Genomic DNA, 15,285 nt, shown 5'->3' with positions numbered 1-15,285 from the left:
ATAAGAAAAGTGTCTATAATTAATTAAAGATTATTTAATTAAATAGAAAAACTCATTATGAGAGCATATCTAATTTTATTAAATTAAATATCTCAACAAAATCTCTCTTCAGTTCAAAAAGTGAAATTTCCAGTTCACTATTGATAAAAAATGAGTTAAATCATCTGACTCCGTTTTCTACTCAAATTGAATCAATTAACTGCATATTTTACTCAAATTAAATCTGTTAACTCCCTTTAATTTTAAAATCTCCCTTTATGACTGAAGTTCACCTTTAATCCTGACCGTTGATTGAAATCGATCTCAACCATTGATGAATTCTAGGAAAGTCTATTTAAGAGACTGTCATCTCTTCATTTTGAAAGGTTGAATGAGAATTTGCATCGAGTTGTTGCTGGAATTCATACTCACATTTGCTCATATTCACATATGCAAAGTTCAAGTTTGACCAAAAGTTGACCAGATTTAACAATGGTTGACTTGAGTTGACTAGTTTTGAATTTTTTTTTGAAATAATTAAATGAAATTATTTAATTAAATGGAGTACTTACTTCTAATTAATTGAACAAAGTTATTTAATTAAATGAGAAGCCATTCCTAATTAATTAAATGAAGTTATTTAATTAAATAAGAAAAGTGTCTCTAATTAATTAAAGATTATTTAATTAAATAGAAAAAGTAATTATGAGAGCATATCTCATTTTATTAAATTAAATATCTCAACAAAATCTCTCTTCAGTTCAAAAAGAGAAATTTCCAATTCACTATTGATAAAAAATGAGTTAAATCAGTTGACTCTTATTTCTACTCAAATTGAATCAGTTAACTTCTTATTTTACTCAAATTAAATCTGTTAACTCCCTTTAATTTGGAAATCTCCCTTTATGACTGAACTTCACTTTTAATCATGATCGTTGATTGAAATTGAAATCAATCGTTGATGAATTTCAGGAAAGTCTATTGAAGAGGCCCTCATCTCTTCATTTTGAAAGGTTCAATGAGAATTTGCATCGAATTATTGCTAGAATTCATACTCACATTTCCTCATATTCACATACGCAAAGATCAAGTTTGACGAAAAGTTTACCAGATTTAACTACGGTTGACTTGAGTTGACTAGTTTCCAAAAGAATTTTGAAATATTTAAATGAAATTATTTAATTAAATGAAGTACTTACTTCTAATTAATTAAACAAAGTTATTTAATTAAATGAGAAGCCATTCCTAATTAATTAAATGAAATTATTTAATTAAATAAGAGAAGTGTCTCTAATTAATTAAAGATTATTTAATTAAATAGAAAAAGTAATTATGAGAGTATATCTCATTTTATGAAATTAAATATCTCAACAAAATCTCTCTTCAGTTCAAAAAGGGAAATTTCCAGTTCACTATTGATCAAAAATGAGTAAGATTGAATAAGAAATCAAACAAATATGAGAATCTATTGGATATTGAAATCGGGCTTGAGATTTAAAAGATAAACGTTGTCCATTTTCAATAGATTTTAAGAACATAAATTAATTTTTGGAATGTGCCTACAGGTTTCAGGAAGTCTACATAAACTGCAAATGTTAGAAGTATGTAGTGTCTACCCGTAGTTCACATTTTTTTTTAATTGCCAACCTCTTTTAGGCCAGTTTTATACTTGATGTTTAGTAGCATCACATTCAGATTATCATATATTGTTTTACATTCAGTTTATTATATAATGAGATTACTTGGTACTCTGTATTTCATGCATGTATGATGATTATTCAATATTTTCAGTTATCGATGATGATTAGTTAGATGGTTTATTATCACATGTGCTTTCTTATGGATACTTACCCCATACTGCATGTGTATGGTGTGCGTATTTTTTTATTTATGTATGGTGTTTCTGATGTGGTTAAGGAAGGGAATCGTAGTCACCTACTAGTCGGGATCTACATGATGCACCACTTCCTGCCATTGTCTGTTTAGCTTAGAATATTGTGTCTGTACATGCGTGGATTTTATGCAGGTTGCAGGTACCAAGTATCAACTTCTCTAAATTGCCAGGATGAGCGTACCCTATCGCATTATCTCAATGGTAAGAGAGGGGAGATAAACTCTTAAGTCCAAATCCTAAACCCTCTAGCCAATTGTTCTAATTGATAATTAAGAGAAGTATCTGAGTGAAGTACCCTCTGAATGCATCAAATGATGTTATTTCGTGATTATAACCCTTTGTTGCTTTAGTATGTGTTTTGTTATGTTGGATTTTTGATTAATTAGTAAAATTGCAACTCATTTAAATGAGAAACTTATATTGACATCAAACTTGAAACCAAACTTTGAAATGATACAAATTCTGAACATGGAACTAGAAAAGTCATAAAACTTTCTAGATTATTGCTTTATGTTAGTATGTTATGACCCTATGGTTATGATGGATTCTTAGATGTCATTGTTGTGTTTGGGTGTTGTAGGGAGATGACTTCTGGTTCTAGATCCATTGCTAGGGGTCATAGCTCAAGACATGGTAGAAGTCATGGGAGAGTTAGTCATCGTATTCCTTCCTTGGTCCATTCAGGGGACCCTATTCAGGAAGAGGCTAGAGAGGATGCTAGTGTTAAGCAAGATGCTGAGACAGAAGGACCGGTTACTAGAGACTTGGTCAAGGAGATCCTAGCATGCCTACCTTTGCAGAATATGTACCTTTATGATTCTTATTTCTTATCGTAGAGAATTCTTTTCAGATGATGTTTATATGTTATCATGTATTTTGATGTATTGTATCTATTCTCACATAGCCTACGACATGTGAAGTGGATGTTATTAATTGGATGTACTTTCATTGTATTGTTTATACTTATGCATTTGCTTATGTGATTATGTATCTATTATTTCTTTATGATCTTGAGACATTGTACTTGGAACTTAAACTAATTAATTTAAAATTATTAAATGTGAATCAACGTAAAGGAACCCTTGAGTAATTGAAACTATATCTATAATTGATTATGTGTATTTGATGTGTATCTCTTACCATTGAGATAATGTGATAGGGTATGCTCATCCTGGCAATTCAAGAAAGTTGATATCCGGTACTTGCAACCTGCATAAAATCCACACATGTACAGACACAATATTCTAAGCTAGATAGACAATGGCAGGAAGTGGTGCATCGTGTAGATCCCGACTAGCAGGTGACTACGACTCCCTTCCTTAACCACATCAGAAACACCATGCATGATTTAATTTAATAGAAGATTATTATGAATTTTTAATATTTAATTATATTTAATTAATTAAATAAAAAGAATTAAATTTGGAGAGAAAAGTTTTAAGTATAAATTTAGAACGTGATAATATTTATTTAATTTAATAATAATATATTTAGAGTTCATTTTTAAATAAATGCTAAATAGTATTGTTATTTAACTTAATTAAATATTTTATCAGTTAAATTTCTTAAATAAATTAAAACTTGAAAGATATTAAATTATGAAAGTTTCTAGATCGCATGATGTGAGCTTGAGTTGAAAATAAAAGAAATAAATTAAAAGATAAAATAAGTGAAAATAATAATGTTATTTTAATTTCATAAAGTGCACATGAGATTAAAGTAATAAATTAATTTAAAATAGAAGTCAAGTGGAATATTAAATAAAGTTATTTAATAATTCAACTTAATGTGCATGAAAAGATGAATGCAAAATAAAATAAAAGATAATAAAAGTTAATTTTGAGTTAACTTAGTTGAGCAAAGAGTCTTCTCAGGTGAACGCACAATTAGTACCCCGATGTGAGGAGAAAACATCTTATCACAACTTGGGGGGTTCATTTTTGTGGGACGGTGAATTTGGGAAAGAATTTTTGGAGACACGAATTTTGGGAATGAAATTTGGAGACAAATTTTAGAGAAGAATTTGGACGCAAATTTTGAAAGGGAATCTTCTCAAAATTCTTGGTTGGTTGCATATTAGCATTAGGTTCAGGTAGGGTCTTGTGTTTTGATTTCTAATTAAATTATGCAATTTGACATTCCTATCTACTTCATGTTTGTAAAAAAAAGATTGTTTTCTCAAATTTCATTGTATGGATCTTTCCACACTCCATTCTAATATTTTGCTATCCGATTGTTGAGAAATTATTATAAAGAAAGAATTTTAAAAAAATAAAAATAAAACTACAATGCAAATTATATATATATATATATATATATATATAAACATAAATTGAACTGGGGAGAAATTTATTTTGTAACATATATATTTATAACAATAAAACAAAACAAACAAGAAAATCAACAAAAATATATAAATACCCCACTTACCTCCTATATTTGGCGGCTCCCACATGCGTCGACACTGTACTTGACTGCATTTGGGAGCTAGTGAAATTAAACCAGCGCACGACTTAATAATAGGGCCGATGACCTTTAATAATATAGTGCCCAATACTTTTTTTTAAAACATTAGCAGGCCTTATGAATTTAGTTTAATGTTTAAAGTTTACTTCTTTTTTAAAGAAAGACTTATAAGCTTTTCATGTTTCTCACATATTATTAATGTTTAAAAGTTATATAATATAAAGTTATTATATTTAGATAACTTTTTTAATTAATATGATTTATAAAATAAATTTCATTATTATTTAATAGTTATTATTAATAGTTTTAATATTAAATGTATTATTAATTAATAATACTTTATTAATAAGTTTTATAATGTAAACTTATTATTATTTAATAATATTTATTGATAGATTTTATTATTATTTTTCAATTTAAATATTAATGCATTTTAATATAGTTTTTGTAATTATTAATTTATTAATAGTTTTTGGTTAAATATTAATAAATTGATAATTAATGAAGATATTAATATAAATATTTAGATCAAGAATTATTAATTAATTTTATTAAAATTAGTTTAATTAAAGTTAATTAATAATGGATATAACTTGATAAAATTGTAGAATTATATTATTGATTTAAAGCATGATGGAAGGGTAATTCTAGTTTCATTCGAACAAATGAATGAGTCAACCTGTAGGGTAATCTAAAAATCTTTTGAACTTGAATCATAACTTAAAACGAAAATTGAAATTCTAATGTTTAACACAACTATATGTTTTCAAATCCAAATTGTTAGACTATTATGTTTTCTATTTATTGTCTATGCTTTGGGGTGTTTCGGAGTTCATTAGATGTTGACCAGTTATAGGTTGTTACCAGAGGCTTGGGAGTAATGTGAATGTGATGTTATGATGATTTGGTCTCAATCTTTCTTAACCCGACCATGGTAATGTGATGGAGTGCTCTATGATATGGATATTTTTACTGGTTGTTATTGCTTTCCAGTTTCCTTGTGTGAGACTGAGGTGTATGTATTTGAGTTACCTAACTTAACCATTTTGGATTCTTCGATCAGTTTGTGTTCTATTATTAAGATTTTTTCTAGTTGCTCGTTGGAGAACCATGGGATATTGTGATTTATCATTGATGCCTTCAGATGCTGATAGAGATTTGTTGTGATCATTATGATTATTATTTGAGGCTATTCAGTTGCTCATGGAGAACTGATGTGATGATTATGGATTATATTTATGATGTTTTCAGTCACTTGTATAGGACTGAGGTGATTTATTATGATTCTTTGATTTGTGATGTCATGAGCCTAGGGTAGGTTATCTATGTGTAGTGTCGAGAAGTGGCTTGCAATGAGGGATGAGAGACCCGAAGTGGCTCTGGGCATGACTCATTGTAAGTTGTTTGTTTTAATAAGTGAAAACATCTCACCTAAATACTGACTTAAATGAACCTAATAAGATAATTGTATGTTCTCTCCCATGCCTTGAGTGCTAGTACAGGCTAGGATGGGGTAGAGAGAACGCTTGGTTATGACCTTGCATTCCGTAGTATGCCTCGTCAGTACGAGAGGACACTAGGGGACCCGAGATTCCTAAGGGATTGCTCGGGTAACTTCCAACATGACTTTTGCGATGACACTTTCCTGCTTGCATGGTAGATTTCCTACGTGTCTTTGTGGCGCCTCTGGGTTTAGATGTCAATCTATTTTAGGAACCTTTGAGTTAGCATACTTATAGGATTTCCTGGACTTAGAGAGTATTTATGTTATATGTTTTGTTATCCTGTTTGGGACTTAAGACTATCTCCTCAGCGCGGTGGGAGCAGACCATTTAGATTCCACGTGGTCGAGTGGTAGTGCTTTTACTATTACCATTGAGATCCATCTGTAGTCACCATGGCTAGAGTTTTCTTGGTTGGCATTTACCTTCACTATGTTCTTGGATTATTATGATGGATGGTTAGATTTTATGGATGTATGGATGTATCATGTATGGTGAATAGGTTCATATATTTTTATTGTACTTTGTATCATGGATTCGTGGAGGTTGATGCATATCTATTTTTACATAAGAATATTCCTTTAAGCCTTTCATACCCTATGACATGTGCAGTGGATGATTGAGCATTTCGAATTAATTTTCCAAGACGCATTCAGAACAAATGTATATTGTGGACATTGAAATGTATTATTATTCTTACATCTGGTATGTAGTTGTTAGACTTATAATTCATTAAATTTAAAAAGTGACTCAACGTCTTGGGATCCTTAAGGAATGTAACCTGTTATGTATGTTTCTTGATAATTACATGTTATTGCTTCCGCTACTATGTGATTGATGTGTATGTTATACATTCTTACTTTAAAAAAAAAAATGTTTAGCAAACTTAGTAAAATTTTAGGTTAATTCTTTTGGATCCCTTGGCGGGGCGTTATAAAGTAATTATGAGAGCATATCTCATTTTATGAAATTAAATATCTCAACAAAATCTCTCTTTAGTTCAAAAAGGGAAATTTTCAGTTCACTATTGATCAAAAATGAGTTAAATCAGTTGACTCCTTTTTCTACTCAAATTGAATCAGTTAACTCCTTATTTTACTCAAATTAAATTTGTTAACTCCTTTTAATTTGAAAATCTCCCTTTATGACTGAACTTCACCTTTTATCTTGATCGTTGATTGAAATCGATCTCAACAATTGATGAATTCCAAGAAAGTCTATTTAAGAGACCATCATCTCTTCATTTTCAATGGCTAAATGAGAATTTGCATCGAATTGTTGCTGAAATTCATACTCACATTTTCTCATATTCACATATGTGAAGGTCAAGTTTGACCAAAACTTGACCAGATTTAACCACGGTTGACTTGAGTTGACTAGTTTCGATTTTTTTTTTGAAATAATTAAACAAAATTATTTAATTAAATAGAGTACTTACTTCTAATTAATTAAAAAAAGTTATTTAATTAAATGAGAAGCCATTCCTAATTAATTAAATGAAGTTATTTAATTAAATAAGAAAAGTGTCTCTAATTAATTAAAGATTATTTAATTAAATAGAAAAAGTAATTATGAGAGCATATCTCATTTTATTAAATTAAATATCTCAACAAAATCTCTCTTCAATTCAAAAAGAGAAATTTTCAGTTCACTATTGATCAAAAATGAGTTAAATCAGTTGACTCCTTTTTCTACTCAAATTGAATCAGTTAACTCCTTATTTAACTCAAATTAAATCTGTTAACTCCATTTAATTTGGAAATCTCCCTTTATGACTGAACTTCACCTTTAATCCTGACGGTTGATTTAAATCAATCTCAAACATTGATAAATTCCAGAAAAGTCTATTTAAGAGACCCTCATCTCTTCATTTTGAAAGGTTGAATGAGAATTTGCATCGAATTGTTGCTAGAATTCATACTTACATTTGCTCATATTAACATACGCAAAGATCAAGTTTGACCAAAAGTTGACTAGATTTAACCACAGTTGACTCGAGTTGACTATTTTTGAAATAATTAAATGAAATTATTTAATTAAATGGAGTACTTACTTCTAATTAATTAAACAAAGTTATTTAATTAAATAAGAAAATTGTCTCTTATTAATTAAAGATTATTTAACTAAATAGAAAAAGTAATTATGAGAGCATATCTCATTTTATTAAATTAAATATCTCAACAAAATCTCTCTTCAATTCAAAAAGCAAAATTTCCAGTTCACTATTGATCATAAATGAGTTAAATCAGTTGACTCCTTTTTCTACTCAAATTGAATCAGTTAACTCCTTATTTTACTCAAATTAAATCTGTTAACTTCTTTTAATTTGGAAATCTCCCTTTATGACTGAACTTCACCTTTAATCCTGACTGTTAATTGAAATCGATCTAAACCGTCGATGAATTCCAAGAAAGTCTATTTAAGAGACCCTCATCTCTTCATTTTGAAAGGTTGAATGAGAATTTGCATTGAATCGTTGCTGAAATTCATACTCACATTTGCTCATATTCACATACGCAAAGATCAAGTTTGACCTAAAGTTGACCAGATTTAACCACGGTTGACTTGAGTTCACTAGTTTCGAAAAGAATTTTGAAATAATTAAACGAAATTATTTAATTAAATGGAGTACTTAGTTTTAATTAATTAAAAAAAGTTATTTAATTAAATGAGAAGCCATTCCTAATTAATTAAATGAAGTTATTTAATTAAATAAGAAAAGTGTCTCTAATTAATTAAAGATTATTTAATTAAATAGAAAAAGAAATTATGAGAGCATATCTCATTTTATTAAATTAAATATTTCAACAAAATCTCTCTTCCGTTGAAAAAGGGAAATTTCAAATTCACTATTGATAAAAAATGAGTTAAATTAGTTGACTCCTTTTTCTACTCAAATTAAATCAGTTAACTCCTTATTTTACTCAAATTACATCTGTTAACTCCCTTTAATTTGGAAATCTCCTTTTATGACTGAACTTCACCTTTAATCCTGACCGTTGATTGAAATCGATCTCAACCATTGATGAATTTCAGGAAAGTCTATTTAAGAGACCCTCATCTCTTCATTTTGAAAGGTTGAATGAGAATTTGCATCGAATTGTTGCTGGAATACATACTCACATTTGCTCATATTCACATACGCAAAGATCAAATTTGACCAAAAGTTGACCAGATTTAACCACCGTTGACTAATTTCGAATAGAATTTTGAAATAATTAAACAAAATTATTTAATTAAATGGGGTAATTACTTCTAATTAATTAAAAAAGTTATTTAATTAAATGAGAAGCCATTCCTAATTAATTAAATGAAGTTATTTAATTAAATAATAAAAGTGTCTCTAATTAATTAAAGATTATTTAATTAAATAGAAAAAGTAATTTTGAGAGCATATCTCATTTTATGAAATTAAATATCTCAACAAAATCTCTCTTCAGTTCAAAAAGGAAAATTTCCAGTTCACTATTGATCAAAAATGAGTTAAATCAGTTGACTCCTTTTTCTACTCAAATTGAATAAGTTAACTCCTTATTTTACTCAAATTAAATCTGTTAACTCCCTTTAATTTGTAAATCTCCTTTTATGACTGAACTTCACCTTTAATCCTGACCGTTGATTGAAATCGATTTCAACCGTTGATGAATTCCAGGAAAGTCTATTTAAGAGACCCTCATCTCTTCATTTTGAAAGGTTGAATGAGAATTTTCATCGAATTGTTGCTGGAATTCATATTCACATACGCAAAGATCAAGTTTGACAAAAACTTGACCAGATTTAACCACGGCTGACTTGAGTTGACTAGTTTCAAAATTTTTTTAAAAATAATTAAACAAAATTACTTAATTAAATTGAGTACTTACTTCTAATTAATTAAACAAAGTTATTTAATTAAATGAGAAGCCATTCCTAATAATTAAATGTAGTTATTTAATTAAATAAGAAAAGTGTCTCTAATTAATTAAAGATTATTTAATTAAATAGAAAAAGTAATTATGAGAGCATATCTCATTTTATTAAATTAAATATCTCAACAAAATCTCTCTTCAGTTCAAAAAGCAAAATTTCCAGTTCAATATTGATAAAAAATGAGTTAAATTAGTTAACTCCTTTTTCTACTCAAATTGAATCAGTTAACTCCTTATTTTACTCAAATTAAATCTGTTAACTTCCTTTAATTTGGAAATCTCCCTTTATGACTGAACTTCACCTTTAATGCTGACTGTTAATTGAAATCAATCTAAACTGTTGATGAATTCCAAGAAAGTCTATTTAAGAGACCCTCATCTCTTCATTTTGAAAGGTTGAATGAGAATTTGAATTGAATTTTTGCTGGAATTCATACTCACATTTGCTCATATTCACATACGCAAAGATCAAGTTTGACCAAAAGTTGACCAGATTTAACCACGGTTGACTTGAGTTGACGAGTTTTGAAAAGAATTTTGAAATAATTAAACGAAATTATTTAATTAAATGGAGTACTTAGTTTTAATTAATTAAACAAAGTTATTTAATTAAATGAGAAGCCATTCCTAATTAATTAAATGAAGTTATTTAATTAAATAAGAAAAGTGTCTCTAATTAATTAAAGATTATTTAATTAAATAGAGAAAGTAATTATGAGAGCATATCTCATTTTATTAAATTAAATATTTGAAAAAAATCTCTCTTCAGTTCAAAAAGGGAAATTTCCAGTTCACTATTGATAAAAAATGAGTTAAATCAGTTGACTCATTTTTCTACTCAAATTGAATCAGTTAACTCCTTATTTTACTCAAATTAAATCTGGTAACTCCCTTTAATTTGAAAATCTCCCTTTATGACTGAACTTCACCTTTAATCCTGACCGTTGATTGGAATCGATCTCAACCGTTGATGTATTCCAGGAAAGTCTACTTAAGAGATCCTCATCTCTTCATTTTGAAAGGTTGAATGAGAATTTGCATCGAATTGTTACTGGAATTGATACTCACATTTGCTCATATTCACATACGCAAAGATCAAGTTTAACCAAAAGTTGATCAGATTTCACCACGGTTAACTAGTTTCGAAAAGAATTTTGAAATAATTAAACAAAATTATTTAATTAAATGTAGTACTTACTTCTAATTAATTAAACAAAGCTATTTAATTAAATGAGAACCATTCCTAATTAATTAAGTGAAGTTATTTAATTAAATAAGAAAAGTGTCTCTAATTAATTAAAGATTATTTAATTAAATTAAAAAATTAATTATGAGAGCGTATCTCATTTTATTAAATTAAATATCTCAACAAAATCTCTCTTCAGTTCAAGAAGGGAAATTTCTAATTCACTATTGCTAAAAAATAAGTTAAATCAGTTGACTCCTTTTTCTACTCAAATTGAATCAGTCAACTCCTTATTTTACTCAAATTAAATCTATTAACTCCATTTAATTTGGAAATCTCCCTTTATGACTGAACTTCACCTTTAATCCTGACCGTTGATTGAAATCGATCTCAACCGTTGATGAATTCCAGGAAAGTCTATTTAGGAGACCCTGATCTCTTCATTTTGAAAGGTTGAATGAGAATTTGCATCGAATTATTGCTGGAATTCATACTCACATTTGCTCATATTCACATACGCAAAGATCAAGTTTGACCAAAAGTTGACTAGATTTAACCACGATTGACTTGAGTTGACTAGTTTCGAAAAGAATTTTGAAATAATTAAACGAAATTATTTAATTAAATGGAGTGCTTACTTCTAATTAATTAAACAAAGTTATTTAATTAAATGAGAAGCCATTCCTAATTAATTAAATGAAGTTATTTAATTTGTGAGGCCTCACCCAATTCGTCATAGTACCAATGAGATAATTGCATTACGGTTATTTTAATCCTATGTTTGATACACTTTTAAGACTGTAGGGTTATGTCAATTTAATATCTGCATTTTAATTATCTGCAATTACCTTTGCATATTATGACCTAATTGATGCATTTAGTGATTCTATTTCATGTTGTAAGCTATTGGCATTGTTTTAATAGAAATTGAATGGTAGAAATGCTTGTAATATAAGAAGGTAATGTTGAAGTGGAAATTAGAGTTAAAGGATAAATTTTGTTATGCATTGAGACCTAACCCGCATACCTAGGGATTCAATAGTTATGGATTCAGCATCTTGTCATAGAATATGAAGTTATTCAGAATATTAAATTGACCATGTTATGTTGATAAGTAAGGTTTAGTGCTATAGTATTTTGAACATTTTACATGGAAATTGTTAGAAGAAGTAATGTAATTATAAGGAATGAAGTATGGTACTCAAATGTCGAATGTGATATGTAAGTTTTGATATTTTAATATTTTGAAGGTTATATTTGAAATGATTAAGAAAGGGAAAGTTAATTTGAGATTATGAAATATATTCAAGTCTAATGTTGAATGAGATAATGATTTATTTTACATATGCTTATATGATTTTCTTGGACTACTGACGCTCGAGTTTAGTGTGCAGGAATTTGACCATGGGTTAAAGGGGAATTAAGGCTCAAACTACTACAAACATGACATAACCAAGATTGAATTAGTGGAAAATATTCAAACCTAATTGTAATGTGTTTTATTTTGTATACGTGAATTGTATGTGTGTGTAGAAACCTAGTTCATGTATTATTGTAAAACAAGTCATTTTTTTTAATATAATGTGATATTTTGTGTGTGTCACTTGACACTTGTGCTTGTTATGTGATACGACATGTTATTTGTCAATGGATCATGTGGCCACCTTATTCCATGATAAATGCCTCAATTGAGGAATTTGATTATTGCCTTAGTAAGTAAAAGGACAAGGTCATCACCTTGGGGAATTTGAAATTTGAATCACCTAGCTTTAGGAGGGTCATAAAATAACTTTAAGGTAAGTTGGGATTAAAATTAACCCCACCCATGTTAGTACTATAGGCTAGGGAGCTATTAATGACCTCTAGGGTGTCTAGTGGACCTAGGAGACCCCATGAAAATGACATTCTTTATGGAATTCGAAAATGAGAAGGATATATATAGAGAGGTATGGCTAAATGAGAAACCACTTGGCCACTCTCTAATTTAAGAGACAGTTAGGTTTTGAAGGGAGAGGAGGGGAGCTCTACTGCAACTATCCTTACCCTAGCTTGGACCAAGGTTGGTATCTCAAGCTTGCCTCCTTTCCTTTTTCCTTCTTTTAGCATGGTTAAGCCAATCTGCAAGTGTGGAGTTTATCAATGGAGTATGCATTGCATTGCATTGTGGAGTAGCATTCATGTGAGTGTTTGAATGGTGTTCATTCCATGTAGATTAGTGTGACACCATTGTGCATCTTGTTGTATTGTGTGGAGTATTGTTAGTATGAGGTTTGGATTTCCTCTATTTCCTTGTTGCATTATGGGTGTTGATATTGTGTTGTGATAATGTGATGTGCTCTTGAAAATCTGTTGTTTTATTGCTACTTGGTTTTGTTTACTTGATGTGCTTGAGTGTTCTTATGGGTGTGGGACTTACAATAACCCTTGTGGGAAGGGAAGAGAAGTCCAGGGTGAACGGGCAGAAGTTGGATTGCATAGTTGAGGATCTTGGAGTATGGGCTCCATTGTATGCCATTTTCATATTCATATTTTGCCTTGGGGGGGGATAAGAAAAAAAAAAAAAATGGTGAGAAAGGAAGTAACTGAAGTATGGGTTTGTAGGAAGCTAAAGCTATTGGTTGTGGTTGGTGGAGGATGTTGTGTTGGTAGTGTGTGTGGTGGAAGATGTTTATGAAGCCCCGAAAGGGCATGATATTATGAAGCCCCGAAAGGGCATGAGTTTTATGGCAAATATGATATGAAATGGTAAACCTCCTTGTGTTTCCACCTTCACCCTATGTTCAAGGTTCCAATGGTGAGCCTTTTTGAAATATCCTTGGGATGGGATTTGTTGCAGTTTTGTTATGTGGTGTCTATGTTTCTTACAAGTGTGTATGTGGATTTTGTTTGAGCCTTGTTCCCCTAGCACAGGGGTGGTCTCTTTGAGGCCTATGGTTGGGTGGAAAGCACCCATGGTCCTTGTTGGTTTGTTGTGATGCATTTGCAAGTTCTTAGAGAAAAATCTTGGAAACTTGGAGTCCTTGCTATCTTCCATGTGCATAGGAGGAGAAGAAAATATTGCATTGAGATGAGATAGAGAGAAAAACTCCATTTTGTTATGTGAGCCTAAATGTATTGTAAGAGAAAGCTACTGTCTTGGTTTGATTGTCAATGGAAAGTTTGTGAGTGCTCATGTGTAGTAAAAGTATTTTCCATTGTGTATATTATGATATGTTGACTTCACCACCTTTTTGTGTATCATGAGGGTATCACTAAAGATAATTCATTGTAATAATATTGTTGTTTTATTGGATGGTAACACCAATCAAAGATCCAAATTACTTGATGCTCTTGAGTGGAATGCAAAAGAAATTTGATATCATAGAAGAGATAATATTCCTAAGAAGGATTATCCTGGTGGATAGCTATTATCATTTTAGTTCCATTGTTTACCAATTGTGAATGTACATTCAAATCTAGATCTGCATAAGAAGATAATGTTGAGAAAATGGTTTCTAAATTTCATAATTCATAGATAGGGATAATCCAGATAACTTCATATAAAGTCTTGTCATGAAATGTTGAGTTATTGGATTAAGTTAATGTTTTGAATGCTAAATGAATCACAATTTTAAAACTATACTTATTTTATAATTATCTCCTAATTATCCTTGCAATAACTTACCTTGAATATCCTAGAATACAGAAGAAGAAAATCAAGTGATGATATAAAATATACAAGACTTAAGACATAAGCTTGCTGTAGGTGCACATTTTATCCTTTGGAAAATGTATGAAAAAGTAAAATAAATCTCTTCTCTTAATACATACATTAAAATATTCAAGAGTATTCCTTAGACTCCTAGGACCCTATAACCTATAAAGCATATTTTAACATAATAAACTAACCATCATATTAATTGCATTAGAAGGGACCTCATATGAGACACATAACTCGAATCAACACCCTATCAAATCAAAAAAAACTTTTTTTTAAAAATATATACAATGCTCATGTTAAACAAACCTAAACTAGCACCGAGTAATATTTTAAACAAGACATAGCATGACAAACAACCTACTATATTATCTACCCTAGGCTAGCATGTGTTGGTGAATGAGAAAACAATTTAATATCCTATGGAGACAAAGGTATTTAATTTTTATGACATGACCAAGACTTATTTCATCCACCTATTCCCTAGGCGCTTTGTGCCTTCAAATATTATATTGGAATACCGTGCAAGTTTATGACATAATTTTGACAAGAGGGAATGGCTTCCATTTTGTCCTTGACGCCTTGATTTGCCTTGGAAGAAGTTATGGCATTTTATATGTCTTTCTTCACCCACCTAATTAAGACTAGGATAA

The sequence above is a fragment of the Cupressus sempervirens genome, chromosome 5 (genome assembly GCF_028749045.1).
Source record: "Cupressus sempervirens isolate cs-2001-9-10 chromosome 5, ASM2874904v1, whole genome shotgun sequence".
NCBI lineage: Eukaryota > Viridiplantae > Streptophyta > Pinopsida > Cupressales > Cupressaceae > Cupressus > Cupressus sempervirens.
Note: the sequence above shows the minus strand (reverse complement) of the source record.